The following is a 20240-nucleotide window of genomic DNA, read 5'->3' as shown; positions in this document are numbered from 1 at the left end:
ACAAGTTAAACCACCCTTATAACACCATATCGTATTTTCGGAAAATAAAAAGGTTTGAAAAGAAAGTCCACCTCGTTCGCTTAACAATTCACAATCCAACTTATGGCAACTCTGGTTCCTCGAGTTCACGAATACACAATCACCCTTGTTAACGACAACACAAGTTAGCCTTCCACAAAATCATATTACTATGCATGTCCTATCGTTTCTCTCTCATCGTTATTCTCAATTTACCCAACCCAACATTCGTCACAAAGGTGGAAAAATACTCTATAATATATTTCAACGTATCACACGTGATCACATCATTAAACACGTTCCTTGGACTTACATGCATCATATAATACTTTTAAACTTGGAAATAAGTGTCATTTTATCAAGGCAGAAAATGGCAGAACTGCGCGACAGTGTTGTAAATATCACTAAAAATTCACCCGACCTCATATGAAGCTAAATTTTGGTCACAACACGGAAGACACATTCAAGTTTATCCAGAAAAATTTTCACACTGAAATCACGTCGTTTAGTCAGTCAAATCAATAATTAAACTCTCTGGTCGGAATATAAAATTTCTGGCAGTGCGCAGTTCATTTGAAAAATTCACCATAAATTCATCCAATGCTCAATAAGGCTTAAACTTTTACAAAACTCAGAAGATGCTTAAAATTTTCATCTAGTTCAAGAATCACATCGAACGGAGGTCATCGGGTCGGTCAAACAGAATACGAAACTTTCTTGGCGAGAACACCAGTTTCTGGCAGAATTGCGCAGTCAACTTCAAAAATTTATTAAGAATTCATTTTTTGACAAAAAGGGCTGACATTCACACGAGACATAGAAGACACCTTGAAGTTTACTCAGTAAAAATTTCATATCAAAATTCGATCGTTTGATAGGTCAATTACACATCAGAAACCGCTGTTCGAACGTCACAGATTTCAGGCTCACAATTTCGAATTTAAGGTTTCTTCTTCATTCATCCCAAATACCAATTTTTTTCATGCTTATAACACACAATCATGTTTAAATGGTTCTCATAATCATGTTTGCACATAAACTCATATCATTCACCAAAGATTCAAATCAAACTTCACATAACTTCATTCAAAAACGCATATTCATCAAAGTTCTCATGCAAACACACATTCCCACCGATTAATTTGCGATCTATGATTCCTACACCCTCTATATGCATGTAGGATTCAATAATAAAGTTTAAATGAAGGAGATGAGAAGAAAAACTTAGTTATACCTTCTTGAATCAAGAAAACGAACGGTAGAAGCAAACGTTGACACGATTCGTCGGAAATTCTTGAAAAATCCACTCCAATTGAAGCGAGAACAAAGGTGGAAGAAGTTTTTGGAGAGGATGGAGAGTGAGGGAGAGGAGAGGCGTGTGAGGGAGGGGGAGAGAGGGAGGGGGCCGAAGATTTGTGGGAAATGGGGGCTAGGGTTAGTTTAGGTGTTTTTATAGGGTTAGGGTTGGGTTTAAAATTAATTAATTAATTAATTGTGGGGTAAATACAGATAAATAAATTCCACAATTAAAAGAATAAAATAGGCTTGTAGGAAGGGGAGGAATTCAAAAATTCCATGGTAAAATTAACAAGGAATTTATTTGATATCTACTTGGAGAGAATATATTCACGACTTAGGAAATAAAATAATGAATCTTTCCTAAACAAGGGAACAAAATAAATTAAATCTCCAAGTAGGAAATTAATGGGGAAGGGCCGAAAATTCCCATAAGGAATTGAACAAGGAAATTATTTAAATCCTCAATTAAATAGAACAGGATTTAAATTTAGAAATTTCTTTATAGGAAAAGACTCCCATAAAATAGGTAAATATAAATAAATTCCCACAGGGAAAATTAATAGCATGGGGCGTGTGATATGGAGGGTGCAACACAAGGAAATATTCACATCCCCAATTAATTTGGCTTAGGTATTAAATTGAATAAAAGGGTCTCACAAAAAGGAAACAATAAATTCTCCTCTACAAAAATAATGAGGGGGCCGAAAATAATTAGGCCTTACTGGCCAAGGAATTATTTCAAATCTTTATTTAATTTGGGTGAAGAAATAAAGCATGACATGATTTAATTGGATCTAATTCAAAAGAAGGGAGTCAACAAAGCACCAATTAAATCAAAGAAAATAATTCATCCTCCTATTTTAAATAGGGGATTTTCGAAACTCCCAAGGATAATAGGCTAGAGTTCGAGTTTCATGTAGTACAATTTAGGGATCATTTGGTTTGGATTTAATTTGGATAAATCTCCCAAAACAATTAATTAAATCCAAGAAATGAAATATTATTTCAATAATTAGGAAGGCAGAATATTCCAATGAATTGGCTCGAAAAATATAAATGCATGATCCTATTAATTATTTACCCACATTGGAAAAATAAAAAATATCAAGCTCTTCATTCCACATCACTCACGACAATTGTTTCACGCAATTCACTTAATCACATAGAAACACCAAATTTCAAATAAACATATAAAAAGAGTCACAAAAATTTGGGATGTTACAGTCCCACAATAAAAGTCACATTTTATTTTTATCATAAATGATAAGTAGGCATCACATTACATTAACTTATTTCACTCATATTTTTATTATAAAACTAATATTTATAAGTGGGACTGATAGTCCACTAACTTATTTAATCAACTTTTCTTTACATTTCTTAAAACTCGTGCCCACACCAAATGTGACTACTATTGTGGAACGGAGGTAGTACCAATTCAAGCTCTTGATGCCACATACTCCCCGTTAGAGTTTGTATACTAGAAATCACCTTTCGAGTCATTGAATACTGTAAAAACTCTTATTTTATTTTTCAAGGAATAAAACTGATTATTTTTGTCATAATGTTGTTATGTTTTACATTTAATGGATGTTTATTTCATATTTAAATGTATAAGAAACTTAACATATTCTAAGTCTTTGTTTAAGTACACCGGTTGTGGGCGTCGTCCTCTTTAAGGTAACACGGTTGTTATGATTTTTAGGGTGCAATTTAAGTACACAAAATAAGTAATAATTCCATAAAAATACTACATCTGCAAGTATATAGACGTGCAATGCAGTATAAAAGGTGTCGAACCAAGTTTCCCCAACAAAGATGAAATAACCAGCAGTTGATTTTCTTTCATTTGAATTTTCCGCCCAGTCAGCATCTGTAAACCCATGGATCTCCAAATGTTTATGATTCTCAAACAGAATTCCATGGCCTGTTGTCCCCTTTAGGTACCGTACGATCCTTAGGGCTGCTTCCCAGTGAGCTACTTGAGGTGCGTGCATTGACTGACTACTCCTACTGCATAAGCTATGTCAGGTCTCGTATGGGAAAGGTATATCAGTTTCCCAACCAAATGTTGATATCGAGTGCGGTGAGTAGCTTCATCTCCTTCTACTATCTGCAGACTGTGATTCTGAACCGTAGGAGTGTCGGCTGGCTTGCATTCCAGTAGTCCTGTTTCAGTTAACAGATCAAGAACATACTTCTTCTAATTGATGAAGATCCCTTTTTTCAACCTCAGCACTTCAATACCTAGAAAGTAATTCAACAGTCCTAAGTCCTTCATTTCAAATTCTGTAAATAAACTCTTCTTCAGTCGATCCATCTCCTCTCCGTCATCACCAGTGAGGGTCATATCATCTACATAAATGATTAAGCATGTGATATTTCCTTCTTTCTTCTTTAGAAACAGTGTATGATCAGAATTGCTCTACTTGTACCCACATTTCTTCATTACTTCTGTAAACCTTCCAAACCAAGCTCTAGGCGAGTGTTTCAGCCCATACAGTGTTCGCTTAAGCTTGCACGTCTTCCCTCATTCGAATTCCCTGGCAAATCCAGGAGGTGCTTCCATGTAGATGGGCTTCTTTAGTTCCCCACGCAATAACGCATTAGTCACGTCAAACTGATGGAGTGGCCACTCCCAGTCTGCTGCTATCGAGAACAACACTCGAATAGTACTCATATTGGCTACTAGTGCATCCTTTGGCTACCAGTCTCACCTTATATCTTTCAATCGACCCATCTAATCTCCGTTTGATGGTGAAGACCCATCTACACCCCACAGTCCGAACTCCATCATGTTTTAGACAAACCTCCCATGTATTGTTCTTCAATAGGGCCCACATATCCACCAACATTGCTTCCCTCCAACGAGGAATTTTCATGGCCTCCTCAGCAGTGTGTGGAATCTCTTTCTCTTCAAAAAGAGCTGCTTCAAATGCCCTTGCCATTTCAGTTAGATTGGCCTTGGCTAGATTTGTCATAGAGTATCTGCTCTTGCGAATCCTCTCAGGACTGTATCTCTTAGCCGGAATGCCCCGAGTACTCCTTGAAGGGAGTATATAATGACCCATATCACCATCAATTGTTGCATTCTCATTCCCATCTACACCAGACTAGTCAACGGTAAAAACTTTACTATCTGAGCATGTTTCATTAATTACCTCAGATATCATTGGAGGAGAACATTCAGGCGTAGGTGTTTGAGGAGGCTCTACAGAGGATGTGATCGGCTCGGCGGTGACACTAGCTTGCTCTATTAGCTCCACGACCGGGAGGCTCGGGTATGGTACAGAAACACTGAAGGGTAGGATTATTTCACACTCCCCCTGAACAGTTCTCTCCCCATGACCCCGAGGTTGGGTGTAATAAAAAAATTCACTTTCAAGGAAATTACAATTTATCGTTGTTATAATTTTCCTAGACCCCGGGTGATAACATCGATAGCCTTTCTGATTTATCCCATACCCCAAGAACACACATTTTAAAGCACACGCAGAAACTTTTCCCCTTTCATGTTTTAGCACATGCACGTAAACAGAACAACCAAAGATTTTAAGCGGAAGGGTGAGAGGTGTAGGCATCTCAGCTAAGGATGAAAGAGTTTGTAAAGGAGTTTTCATACCCAAGATTTTTGTAGGCAAACGATTTATCAGATAAACACAGTGGTGATAGCTTCGGGCCAGAGAAACATAGGAACATTGGATTCAAAGAAAAGAGCTCTCATGACTTCTAGTATTATCCTATTTTTTCGCTCAGCTATCCCATTTTGTTCAGGAGTATAGGGACAAGTGGTTTGGTGAACTAGCCCCCTACCCTTAAAAAACCCTGTCATTTCTTTGTTAACAAATTCATTGCCATTATCAGACGTAAGGATTTGAACAATGGTTTGGAATTGTGTCTTAACCATTGTAAAAAAGTGAGTAAATTTTTCAAAAACTTCAGATTTATATTTTTAAAATATACCTAAGTCAATCTAGTGCAATTATCCACAAAGATAAGAAAATACTTAAAACCATGATCACCAATAATAAGAGCAGCACCCCAAACATCAGTATGCACTAGAGAAAAAATAGTTTTAACACGAGTATCACTTGACCTAAAGGATTGTCTGTGGTTTTTTGCCAAAACACAAGATTCACAAGTAATATCTTTAAAATGAGAAAACTTTGGAAAAAGCAATTTTAAATAACCCGATGATGGATGCCCCAGTCTGCGGTGCCACAACCAAGCTTCCCGATTAGAAGATCTGTGAGCAAGCATCACGGTGCCACCTTGTTGAGCAATCTCATCCACGTAATAGAGGCCTTGACGCTCAGTGCCATGCCCAATTATTCTCATCGTCCCGATATCCTGTAATACACAGAAGTGTGGATGCATTAGTAACATACAATTTAATTCTTTCGTCACATGGCTAATAGACATGAGCTAATGAGACAGTTTGGGGACATAGAGGCAATTTGTGAGCTTTAAGGTTGGAGAAATCTCAATGGTTCCACTCCCACTCACTACAGTCAATTCTCCATTAGTCGTTTGTATGTGGCTTTTCGTTGCTCCATCAAATTCATAAAATTCATTTTTATCATAAGACATAGTATCCATTGCCCCACAATAAAAAATCCACCCTTTTTCTTTAGAATCAGTTGTACTTTGGGCAATACACGCAATTCGAATACTATCAAGGGGTGCAAAATGATTCAAACTCAAAAAGGAGTTTTCAGCAATTTTAGGGGCCCTATATCGAATTTCCTTATTATGGTGACCTAATTGTATATAATTGGAACTCAGGGGACTAGGATGAACATTATTCTTGCAGTGGGGTATATTTCTAGCATCAAAAATACTTGAGGGAGTAAATTGCAATTTAAATTGGGGATCAAGGTTTTTCAACCCCAATCTCGTACCTCCACTTGAAGCGCCGCATCCCTTCAGTTCTGCAAACGTGACCTCCCAATTCCGGCAGCCGCCTCACCAGCTCTGCTGCCTCCACCCTGCGGCTGACCGTCGTCCCCTATCCTTCCACGGGCGACGGTGACCTCCCGGTTGCCCGCCCCTTGCGGGAACAACCCTCCTTCATCCTCTAGTCCAATTACAAGGCGGGCTTTGGCCTTCTGATTCTCGTCCCACCACTCCGGAAATCCGGTGAAGAGGAAACAAGTTTCTCTTGTATGATTGTTCTTTCCGCGGTGTGAGCACCACATTTTTTATTTGTCGGGTTTGAATCCGCGGAGTTGGTTGGGTGGTTGTGTGGCGGTTCTTGGTGGCGGCAGTTGGTGGTTTGGGCGTTGCTGTGGTTTGTTTCTAGCTGTGAAGTCGAGCCCGATTCTGCCCGATGATGAATCACCGGTGGTCGCGCCGGTCGGGGAATCCGAGCTTGCTGTCGGCGGCATGATCATGAGCCGAGTAGCCTCTCGCTTCACTCGACCATATGCGACTTCCGCTGAGGGTAGTGGGTGTTCTTTCAGGATATCTCATCGGATTCCGTCATATCGCTCACTCAATCCTGTGAGAAATTTGAACAACCGCCTTGTCCCCATGTATGTTCGGAATTGCCCGACTCCTTTGTCGCAACAGTCGATCGGGCGATTTTTGCATCGATCTATTTCTATCCAGATTCCGCGAAGGCGTCACCAGTAAGTTTCGAGCCCTTGTTCTCCTTGCACTATCTTACTCGCTTTTTCCTCCAAGTCGTATAACAGGTACGGATCGGAAGTGCTTGCGAAGGTAACGAATAGACTCTCCCATAGAGCCTTTGTAGTTTGGTGGTGTGCGATGTCCACAACGATATCCATCTGGATATTGTCGACTATCCATGAGAACACGTTCAAGTCGGTTTCTTCCCATTCGGTACAACCCTTCGTTCCTGGTTCCAGTGGCGTTGGTATGCCTATGATGTGTCGATTGGCCTGCCTTTCTCCAATGGCTATCCTCATCAATTTATGCCCGAGGGGATAGTTATTCCCATTGAGCTTGACTGCCAAGGTGACATGTTTTCTCATTCTCAACCTTGAATCATCTAGATTTGGTTTCTCATCTTCACCATTTGACATGTCATGTAGATTTTTCTTTCTGCCTTGTTTGAGATTTGATTTCTGCCTTGTTTTTTATCGAAGGTTTGAGGAAGGTATCGAACAATGATGAATCAAATTCTGAGTAAACCGATTGAAATCGAAAACCATGCTCTTGATACCATGTTGAATGATATGTGTGTATTGTCCATTTAATTTGTTCACAGACATCTACAATGTACACGCCTATTAATAGGCTAGAGAAGGATATGCACATGGTAAGATTTACCCTAATTACACAATAGAAAGAATATACTAATTCCCTTAATTATGTGATCTCAATCAATCTTCCGTAACCTCTACCAATCTTCTTCCCCTTTACTTGATTCTTTCCAACAAAAATAATATTTCATTGATAATATATTAAATCATGGGTCATTTGATTTAATTATCTAATGGGTGAGCCCAACATCTATTTCATTCCATGGATCCCCATCCTAGCCCAATAAGTTCAAGCTTATAAATAATGAAGAGATGGGAAACCATAGGATGCACAACACACCACAATACACACTCCTAACCCTAACCCTAGCCGCCACAAATCGGTGCCTCTCTCTCTCCCTATTGGTCTCGGTTTTCATGCCCTAGCACCTGGGAGAATTAGGGTTTTGGTTTTTGTTCTTGTTCTATCCCAATTCATAGGATTAGATCGAGACAATCTCGTGTTAGTGTTAGTTTTCCCTAGATATCATATCACTTTTATTTGATTCTTCGAGATCCGCCCACACGGATGAATAATCAAGGACGTCGAAATAGTATGGAAGATTCGTGGTCGATAAATCAAGGATCTCCAGGTGGTGCAGCTAGCAACGTCAATCCTATGATGGACCAAGAGGTAACAATCATATATATACGTCAAATTGCATGTCTACGTGTTTATTTGATGTGTTAATCTATAGATCTAATTTAATTGCATGAAATTGGAATAGAATGCATAATCACCTAAATAGATCCGTAAGGACCTGTTTGTTTTCCGTATCTTCCGCTGCGGTAGTCCAAACATTATCATGGAGTGGTAAAATCTTATAAACACCATATATGCCTTCTTTTCATGATAAAACCATTCTCCAAAGGGAAGGTATTTGAAAAGGTATTAGACTTTATGTTTTTAATGCATTTTGTACTAGTATTATTTTATTTTTTTTTAAACCTTTCTATATACATTTTCCCTTTGGAATGGTATATTTCACTTTATGCGAAGGTAATAGATTATATACCTCTTTCATTTATCTTTCCTTCTTAGAGATGCTCTTATGAATTACTACATATGTCATACAATAAGAGTCACATTTTTTCATTTCGTTCCGTCCCACAATAAAAGTCACATTTTATTTTTATCATAAATGATAAGTAGGCCTCACATTACATTAAATTATTTCACTCATATTTTTATTATAAAACTAATATTTATAAGTGGGACTCATAGTCCACTAACTTATTTAATTAACTTTTCTTTATATTTCTTAACTCGTGCCCACACCAAATGCGACTACTACTGTGGAACGAAGGTAGTACCAATTCAAGCTCTTGATGCCACATACTCCCCGCTAGAGTTTGTATACTAGAAATCACCTTTCGAGTCATTGAATACTGTAAAAAACTCTTATTTTATTTTTCAAGGAATAAAACTGATTATTTTTGTCATATTGTTGTTATGTTTTACATTTAATGGATGTTTATTTCATATTTAAATGTATAAGAAACTTAACATAGTCTAAGTCTTTGTTTAAGTACACCTGTTGTGGGCGTCGTCCTCTTTAAGGTAACAAGGTTGTTGTGATTTTTAGGGTGCAATTTAAGTACACAAAACAAGTAATAACTCCATAAAAATACTACATCTGCAAGTATATAGACGTGCAATGCAGTATAAAAGGTGTCGAACCCACAGGGAGGAGATTAATTGCTAAAACTAGTAAACCTAACTATTATGCAATAAAATAGTTTAATTTTGGATTTTTGATCAAGAGGCGAGTGAAGGACGAAACTAGAAGGAAAAATACGAGGGAATCATGATAAAGAGGGAAGACTACTCCTAGCTTGTTTCGGGTTACTTGTTCACATGAATCCTAAAGTCTAATTACTTTCCATTATTTATCGGGGATCGTGTTAATTTTACGCTCTCACGCAGCTGATCACTGATCACGTTTCCTAGGCTCTACTGACCAACCCCTCACTCCTACAGTCACATATTAAGCTCAGGATTGGCTTCTAAAAATTCAACACACAAGATCCACCCCGGACTATCCCCTGATTAGTTTTAGCCTAGGGTTCCTTATCTATGTTAGCTCCCTACTCCAAGTTAAAGAGACATTTGAAGTTAAGGCCATTATCGGATTAAGTTTGCTAGCAAAGCCCAACACGATTTGAAATAAGCACAGAGACAAGAACCAAAATACGGAAATCTAGCCACTCATAGTGGGCAACAATACAAGAAAACAAGTAAATGCTACCATATGGGCAAGATTAGGGAAATATCAGCCTCAAGCTTCTTCTTCTTCCTCACAAAAATGGACTCCAAGCCTCTTTCTCTCTCTAAAAATCGCCTCCAGCTGCCAAAAGACGTTTAGGAAGTCGTGCCCTAGCTATTTTAATAGTTAGGGCTCAAAAACAGGCCAAGTAGCATTCGCCCGGTTGGGCGATCTGCAACTTAATTAGAAAATGCCCGGTCGGGCGTTTTGTCTGACTCTCGACAAGGCCGGGCGTTTTGACGCCCGGTCGCGCGTTTTTCATTCTATTGCGCAGTCTTCGCAAAACAGTGGCATCTTCTTCTACCAGACTCCGATTGAGACGTGCGAGCAGTTCTGAAAAAGAAAAATAAGAATTTCACAACCTAGATAGGCCTAGACTACCTATCGTGAAAGGTTGTAATGTCATTCCACATATTTCTAAGCCTTACTGAAATAAGATGACATTGGTGTGGTAGAGTACTGAATTGGATTTAACAGCGTGACGAGCCTTTATGCTATCTACTGAAAGACGAGGTCTTGATAATTATTAATTTCTTAATCAATATACGTTGGCATTAAGCATACGGTATTGATTATACACTACTTTGACTTATCAAAGGGTGCGGGTTTTTCGCAACCCAATAATCCTGGTATATAAGGTAGTGGTGATTAATATCTAGTGGTGCTAGGATTGCTATTATATTGAATGGTGCGCGAGGTGAGTCTCGGGTGATAAGAGCATCCACATCCGTGCTCTTGCCAACGAGCACGGATGTGGGCCGGCCCCACTTTTTCTGCCTGCTCTTAGGCAAGAGCACAACACCCACATCTGTGCTCTTCTGCAAGGACGAGCACAAGGGTCCCACCATTCCATTATTCAATTTAAATAAAAATATTTCCACAAAATTAAAATGCATTAAAAATACCCAGAATAATATTATAAAATATATTAAAAATTAAAAATTGCATAATTAAAATCCAAAAAAATAAAAATTACATAATTAAAATCCTAAAAATTAAAAATTACATAATTAAACTCCTAAAAATTAAAAATTACATAATTAAATTCATAAAATTAAAAAACCACATATGTTTGATTAGGTCGTCTTGTAGGTCAACGTGGGTTCGGGCATCGCGCATTGTGTGCCTTGTTTTGATCCTCTAACCCAACGTCGTATGCACACCTCGGCGTGGGGGAGACCTCGCGCTTGAGCTTCCGGCTTCATCCTCGTTGTAAAATCTAGCCGCCCTTGGTTCTTCGTCGGCTATAATCATGTTGTGTAAGATAATACACGTGTACATGATGTCGGTGATATTTTTCACGTACCACAGCCGAGATGGGGCCTTCACAATGTTGAATCGGGCTTGAAGGACCCCAAAGGCTCTTTCGACGTCTTTCTGCGTGGACTCTTGACGCTGCGCAAAAAGAACCCATCTCGGGTCTTGCGGGTTGCTAAGCGTCTTCACGAAAGTCGACTACCTTGGGTAGATACCATCGGCGAGATAGTAACCCATGTGGAATACATTTCCGTTAACGGTGAAGTCGATCCCCAGTGCTACACCATTCAACACATCATTGAAGAGGGGTGAAGAATAGAGCACGTTCAAGTCGTTGTTGAATCCGGCAACACCGAAATATGCATGCCAAATCCATAGGCGGTAGTCGGCGACCGCTTCAAGGATAAGTGTTGGGCCGCCACCTTTGTGGCCGCTTAAGTGTTGCCCCCTCCAAGCAGTCGGGCAATTCTTCCACCTCCAATGCATGCAGTCAATGCTGCCAAGTATACCGGGAAAGCCATGGACTGTTTCGTGAAGATGAAGCAACCGTTTGCAATCATCGGTGGTGGGTGCCCGAAGGAATTCATCACTGAAAGCTGAACGAACGCCCTCGCAAAAATTTTTAAGACAAAGGATTCCAGTGGACTCACCGACATGCAAATACTCGTTGAAGAGGTCGGATGTTTGCCCAGTAGTGAGTTGTCGGATGGCACACGTACACTTCTGCAACGCCAAGAGACTTTGCCGACCGGCTACATCTGGACCTGTTTGGAAGTATTCAACACGGGCGGACAATGTGTTGACAATACGCATGAACAAGTGCTTTGACATGCAAAAACGGCGCCTAAAGTAATCTTCCAGAAACCGCGGCTGGCCAGGAAAATAGTCGGCAATGGGGAGGAGGAGGGGCGGGGGTATTCGCTGCGACATATACTTCATAAGCGGCACGATGTTATTCGTAGTATTCTTGTTCTTCGCGCTCCGCTTCCGCAATGAGATGGGTGAAATCCATTTGAGGTTTTGAGTGAGAGATGAAGGTGTAGATAAGTTGTATGAAAAATATGAATGACAGATGATTTGATGTGAAAAATGGATGATGAATGTGTGTATTTATAGATGATTTTAGGGGAAAAAAATTCAAAAAAATACAGAAAAACGGGCAAAAAAATGGCCATTTTTTTGGCATTGTGAATTTTTTTTTTTTTGATATTATATTTTATTTAAAAAAAATGATTTTCCAACGGATATGTCGTTGGCCAATCAGAACGTGCCACGTCGCCTGCTCGCTGGCACGGACGTGCTCGATGCATCGAGCAGCGCCGTGCCAGTGGCAAGAGAGCAGCGGCGGACAGCGGTGTCGCGCCGCTAGCACGGACGGACGGACGAGCGATTGCTCGCCGCTGTGGATGCTCTAATGTCCTCAAGAGGAGCTTGAAACAAGGCTTTATTATTCGAAACCTAGCTAGTTGGAATTTGATTACTCTATGAATAATAAATAAGCGTTTCTTGCTAAGTCAACTCTTGGAATGAGTAAGATGTTAATTAATTAAGTCCATATCAGACAGTAATTAATTAATGGACATTTCTATCTTAAGCGCGGGAAATGAACGACTAACAACGGAAACCCGAATTACTTGTAATTTCGGATTTGGATGGGCAGTGCAATATTATTTATGTAGTGGCTGCTAATAATATTCCAATATAAGCTTATATTAAATTATGGGTTCAATTTAATTAGTAAAAAGCTAATTGGGGGAGGTCATATCCAAAACCTTCCATAGATCTCTGACTGGGCCCAATATGCAACGTAATATAAATAGGAGAATAAAGGAGACAGAAAATAACTTAATTTTTTTCAAAAATTTTCGTCCCCTCCTAATACACATAGGGGACGATTTTTCTCTCCTACTCTTCGAGGGATTTCTATCTTCTTTATTTAAGTCCTAGTATCCTAGTGAGATCAGCCCACACTGATATCAGCATACAGTTCGTGAACCAATCAGAAGATCCGTGGTCTAGTACTCAACATCTTCACGAGGAGAAAGAGCGAGTTATCTTCGATTCTTTGGAGAATCATCAAGGTAAAATGGCTACTCCGTAGAAAAGCATGTTTTAGGTTTCCATTACGCTTAAAGCATGATTTAATTCAAGTTAGGAGCATGCTCCATGTGACAATTGCGCGAATAGAATTTGTCTAAATAATCTGCTAAATAGATCAGAATTATTATATACTCCCTTTGTCCCCAATGAATATGCACTTTGAGTTCGGCACGGGTTTTAACGCAAAATTGGTAAAGTAAGAGGAGGTAGATAGAAAAGTAAATTAAATATTGTTAGTGGAGTACGGGTCCCACCTCACTAGATAGAAAAAAGTTACTAAAATTAGAAAGTGCATATTCTTGTGGGACGGACTAAAAAGGAAAAAGTGCATAATCTTATGGGACGGAGGGAGTAATTGATTTAATTATGCGCTCCCGCTTCCAACCCCTTTACTCCCTCCATCCCACAAGAATATGCGCTCTTTCCGTTTTAGTCCGTCCCACAAGAATATGCACTTTCTAATTTTGGAAAGTTTTTTCTCTATAATGAGGTGTGACCTATTCTACACTAACAATACTTTAATTACTTTTTCTCTCTACCTCTCTCTTACTTTTCCAATTTTACATTAAAACTCGTGTCAAACCCAAAGTGCATATTCTTTTCCAATCACACAAGTCACCAATAGTATATCCAGTACTGAAGCCACATAGCCCATGGTCCCCCCATAAATTTCACCGTTTACTATTATATACATTAGCATTTTTCTAATTCTGTCAATAGCTCAGATGGAAGCTAGATATGTCTTTCTCCTCCAGCCCAGAGTTCGATTCTCCTCACTGTTGGGATTACTTTTGTATGTTTTTTTTAATTCCATGAGAATTTCAGGGACTGCGGGAGTATAATATTAATAAACTGAATTTTAAAGCTCTACTTTTTAATTTTTTTTATTATAGTATACTTTAATACATTTGTTTATCATTTATATATTGAATTTTGTCTATGATGAAATAACAAGAGAAATTAATAATAATAATATTGTACAATAGGTTTTAGTAGGTGGAAAAAAGACATAAATAGTTTTTCCTCATTATCCATCTTTCTCTCGTTGCAACTGAAAATAACCACAATCGTTATTAATAATTTGAGCCCCGGTATAAAAATTCTAGCTTCGCCACTGAGTATATCTATCAACACAAATGGATTTCTCTAATCTAATCACACTCAAGGGGACATAACAATGAGAGAAGGATAGTTTGCTTGACCTTGGTTAACATGAGGATAAAGCTGACTCGATTGAAATAAATGAGAGAAGAAATATATTTTACAGAGAAAAGATTGGATCTTATTAATTGATTATGAAAGTATACAAAGTACATCTTATATACTAAGCTAGCCGACTAACTACTCAACTAACTACATAACCGAAAGTAACTAACTCCAGCTGTCACAACCAACTAAACCAACTAACTAACTCCAGCTGCATGAGAAGATGTTCGCGTATAGTCGACTGTATGGGAGCTTGCATGGTCTTGCATGAGTGTGAGTAGCTCTCTCGGATATAATCCTGATATAATTCTGATCGCCCCCCTCAAGATGGACTATATAGACTCTTGAAGTCCATCTTGATAAGTAAATTGTGGAAAGGGGCTACGGCCAAAGACTTAGTGAAGATGTCGACTAGTTGAATATTGTTGTGTACATGGACTGTTGTGATCACCCCTTCAAGCATCTTATCACGAACCGTGTCACAATCGATTTCAATGTGTTTCGTACGCTCATGAAAAACAGGGTTAGAGCTAATGTAAATCGCAGCTTGGCTATCATAATACAAAGGAACTGGTTTCTTTATCTCTATTCCAAAATCTTTCAGCAAGGCAATGATCCACACTACTTCACAACAAGCAAGTACCATAGATCTGTACTCAGATGATCTAGATACTGTGTGCTGCTTCTTGGATCTCCAAGAAGCAGTGAAGTACCAAGAAATAAGCAGAAACCAGATATAGAGCGTCTGGTGTCCGGGCATCCAGCCCAATTTGCATCAGAAAAGATGCTCAGTGAGAGATCAGCTTGAGCTGAGTAGAATAGGCCATGCCCTACTGTGCCTTTGAGATATTTGAGGACTCTCTCAGCAGCAACAAGGTGATCTGAGCAAGGTTTAAAGAGGAATTGGCTTAGCTTGTTAACAGCAAATGTGATGTCTGGGCGTGTGATGCAGAGATATACAAGTCTTCCAACTAGTCTTCTATAAATTGTTGGGACTTCGAGTGGAGGTCCTGCATCAACTTGTAATTGCTTGATAGAATCCATAGGAGTAGAGGCAGGCTTGCGACCGAGTAATCCAGCATCAGAGACCAGATCTAATGCATATTTGTGCTGAGAGATAAAAATTCCAGATTTGTTCCTAGCAATTTCAATGCCAAGGAAATATTTCGGATAGCCCAAATCCTTGAATTTGAAGTGCTCAGCAAGGAAAATCTTAAACTCTGAAATCATGTTGTCATCACTACTAGCCACAAGTATGTCATCTACGTAAATGACAACACCAAAGTAGCTACCAGATGATGAATACTTGTAGAATAGAGAATGGTCTGAAGCTGACTGAGTTAAGCCGAAGCCTGAGAGAACTTGAGAGAACTTCAAGTACCATTGTCTGGAGGCTTGCTTGAGTCCGTAAAGGGACTTTTTCAGTCTGCAAACAAGCTGTCCAGAGCCAGGAGGGGGGTCAGTGATGAGCAAACCAGGAGGCAATGTCATGTTAATTTCTTCTTCTAAATCTCCATATAAGAATGCATTGTTGATATCCAAATGAGCTAAAGTCCAACCCTTTATAGCAGCAAGAGATAGCATCAATTTAACTGTTGTGAGCTTAGTAACCGGTGAAAAAGTGTCATGATAATCAACACCAGCTTGTTGAGTGAATCCTTTGGCAACCAAACGTGCTTTAAACATCTCCACAGTGGCATCAGCCTTAAATTTGATTTTATATACCCACTTGCAAGATATGGGGACTTTACCCGGGGGTAGATAAGTGATAATCCAAGTGTTATTTCTGATCAAAGCTTGCAGCTCTTCTTGCATAGCCGAAATCCACTCTTGGCTTTGAGAGGCTTTCTTATATGATGAAGGCTCAGAGAGTGTGGAGAGTAGAATGATGAATTTTTGGTAAGGCTGAGATAATTTTGATAGGGAGAAATAAGATGAGATGGGGTATTTGGAAGATGTGGTGACTGAATTACAAGTGTAATCAGCAAGATGGGATGGAGGTTTAAGGTGTCTGCCAGATTTTGAAGTAGTAGACATGGGAGCTTGCTGAGGTATGAGAGGATCAGAAGAAGTATCGGGAGATGAAGGAATCTGAGAAATGATGGAGTCAGTGGGAGTATGGAGTGAAGATGGGAAAACATACTGAGATGGAGAAGAGAAAGGAAATTCAGTCTCACAGAAAGATACATTTCTGTTGATAAAAATTTCATGAGTATCTAGGTCCATGACTTTATATCCTTTATAGCCTGATGGATATCCAATAAAGATGCACTTGATGGCTCTATGAGAGAACTTGTTTTTGCTCTCATCCAAAGTGGATGCAAAACAAAGACATCCAAAGGTTTTCAGATTTGAGTAGGATGGATCTTTCTTGAATAGAGCTTGGAAAGGGGTTGTGTTTTCTGGAAGGACAGAAGATGGTGTTCTGTTGATAAGAAAAGATGCTGTCAAAATGCATTCCCCCCCAAATGAAATAGATAAGTGGGATTGAAAGAGAAGGTTGCGGGCTACATTAAGGAGATGTTGATGTTTCCTTTCAACTCGTGCATTTTGTTGTGGAGTTTCCACACAAGAATGCTTAGCAATAGTCCTATATGATGAGATGAGAGAATGGAGATTGAATTTAGGGGAATTGTCACTCCTCATGACTTTTATTTTCTTGAAAAATTGAGTATTGACAGTGGCAAAAAATTGAGTAAGAACTGATTGTACTTCAGATTTGTGGATGAGAAGAAAGGTCCAAACAAATCGTGAGAAGTCATCCACTATGGTTAAGAAGTACTTAAAACCATCATGTGTAGGTGTGGAAAAGGGGCTCCATATATCACAGTGGATCATATCAAAAATTTCAGAAGAAGTGTATGTTGAGGCAGGAAATGAAAGCTTCTTTTGTTTGGCAATGGGGCATATTTGACAAGTAGTGAACTGAGAGTTTGAGGGAGACAATATGGTGGATAAAAGTTTCAATTTATTGAATGAGGGATGACCTAAACGTTGATGCCATAGGTCAAGGCTTACAACTGAATTTACAGAAGCAGAATTGAAAGAATGTGTTACATTTGAACTTGAACAAGGCTGAGATGCTTTTGAAATATCAAAGATGTATAGGTTCCCAACTCGATTACCCCTCCCAATCACTGTCCCCAGTGAAGCTTCCTGAATTTGGAAGGCATTATTAGTAAAGATGACAGTGCAAGTTGATGTTTGAGTGAGAGCACTTACTGATATTAGATTAAAGGAGAATGATGGTACATGAAGAACTGAAGTGAGAGTAATGAGAGGAATGAGTTGTATAGTACCTAGATGGGTAACTGGAGTTGTATTACTATTTGGGAGATTGACTGAAGCATTTGAAATAGATGCGGCAGAAGTGAAGAGAGATTGATCATAACATACATGGTGAGTAGCACATGTATCTAGAATCCAAGTATGTGAACTGGAACATGAAGAAGAGATAGAATTTATGAAAGGATTAAAGGAAACAGTACCAGAGAAGTTGCTGGATGATGAAGCTTGAGGTGAGGGTCGAGCAGAGAGATCATTGGCTGAGGTATTTGCTGGTGTGGAGAGATTGTGGAGTTTCTGACTTTGCAAGAGACTGATAAGCTGTTGATACTGATCAAAACTTGGCAAATTAGCAGTGTCTTCAACATGATTAATAGACCTCTGCTGATGAGAGTTTGGATTTCTAGCAAAACCAGAAGCATGTGAAGGAAAACCAGCAGATTGTGGAGATTTGCCTCTGCCTCGGCCAAAACCTGGTGGAAAGCCATGGAGAATAAAGCATTTTTCAACCGGATGATTTGTTTTTCCATAGTGAGAACATAAGAATTTGTTCAATCCTCTGCCAAATGAAGAAGCTGCATTAGCATAAGGTAATTCACTAGCGGTTGGAATTGGAGAAAAATTAGTAGATAGAGCATTTTCATTAATGAGTCTCTGTCTTTCTTCCTGAATTACCAGAGAAAACGCTTTTGATAATGAAGGAAGATGAATCATTGAGAGTATATGAGATCTTATCTGAGAGAATGAAGGATTCAGTCCAATGAGAAACTGCATTGTGCAATCGTTCTCCTGAAACTGATTCCACTTCGAAGCACTATCACAGGTACTCTTGAATTCATCCCAAACTATGCGTAGATTGGTGAAGTATGTATTGATATCCGATGATCCTTGAGATAGAGACATGAGTTGTTGTTTGAGCTGGTAGATTCGAGCTGAATCTCCTATGGAGAATCGTTCCTTCAAATCGAACCAGATAGCATATGCATCGTCCAGATACATGATGCTCGAAGAAATTTGTGGAGATAACGAGTTGCGTAGCCATGAGATCACCATACTATTGCATCGAATCCATCGTTGATATATGAGATCATCACGAGCAGGACGAAGGATGGATCCATCAACAAAAACGAGCTTGTTTTTAGCAAGGAGAGCAGTGGTGAACGATCTGCTCCACGTAGCATAGTTTGATCCAGTGAGCTGTTGAGGAACGAGATTAATTTCAGGATTGTCACTCGGATGAAGGAAGTAAGGAATGGATGTGTCCTCGGTTGGAAGTTGAGCCACACAATTTCGATTTGCCATTGAAAAACCAGAGAGAGAGATCTGAGATTGAGTAGATCAGAGAAGAAAAGGATCTGAAATTTGAAGATTTGAAGATATGAAGATTTGAAGATTTGAAGATATGAAGGAAAGGAGGCGGAAGCATTTTTGTCACTGATACCATAACAAGAGGATAAAGCTGACTCGATTGAAATGAATGAGAGAAGAAAGATATTTTGGAGAGAAAATATTGGATCTTATTAATTGATTATGAAAGCATACAAAGTACATCTTATATACTAAGCTAGCCGACTAACTACTCAACTAACTACATAACCGAAAGTAACTAACTCCAGCGGTCATAACCAACTAAACCAACTAACTAACTCCAGCTGTATGAGAAGATGTTCGCGTATGGTCGACTGTATGGGAGCTTGCATGGTCTTGCATGAGTGTGAGTAGCTCTCTCGGATATAATCCTAATATAATTCTGATATTGGTCTAGGATAGATAAATGAACATCAATTTGAAGACGCGCTACTTATCTTTTTTTTTATGGCATGTGGAGATATTAACAGCGAAAATTAAAAATTTTAATACTAGTACAAAATTGGATGATAGAATGATGACACCAATGCGAAGATGCTTGCATCTTATGAGGATACGTCGTGTTTTCATGCAATACATCCCATTTGAATACATTTAGAAATGGCATTCGGAGATATTAACAGCGAAAATTGAAAATTTAATACTAGTAGAAAATTGGATGATAGATTGATGACACCAATGCGAAGATTCCTGCATCTTATGAGGATTCGTCGTTTTCATGCAATACATCTGTATTAAATGAGCCCTTAGTATTTTTTACAGCATCTATAAATAATAGAAATTACTTGTGTGCAATAATTAATTCCACAATCACATAGTACATGATTTCATACTCTTTTCTTTTTGAAAACAAATATTCCCTACTATACTCTTTTTTATTGTATTTAATGTTTTCATAACAGACTTTTCTTCAATATCATTTCATCTAATGATACGGATGAGATGCTTTGTCCCATGGGATCCAGCAAGCAAATTATCCTTGTTTAATTAATCTTTCCAATACAATTTTCTCAAGCTAAATTGAGAAATTAATAATTTAGAAGAATCACAATTATATTAATCTAAATCTGATTATCTGGGATCAAAAGCAATAATTGTCCTTGTTGCATCAAGGGTACGTGCTAGGTAATAGCAATGTCTCAATCCGAAAATTAACAAAGTCCAACGCAAAATT

Source organism: Salvia splendens, chromosome 4, assembly GCF_004379255.2.
Source record: "Salvia splendens isolate huo1 chromosome 4, SspV2, whole genome shotgun sequence".
In the NCBI taxonomy this organism is placed as follows: domain Eukaryota; kingdom Viridiplantae; phylum Streptophyta; class Magnoliopsida; order Lamiales; family Lamiaceae; genus Salvia; species Salvia splendens.
The sequence above is the reverse complement of the archived record's forward strand: the minus strand, read 5'-3'. Positions refer to the sequence as shown.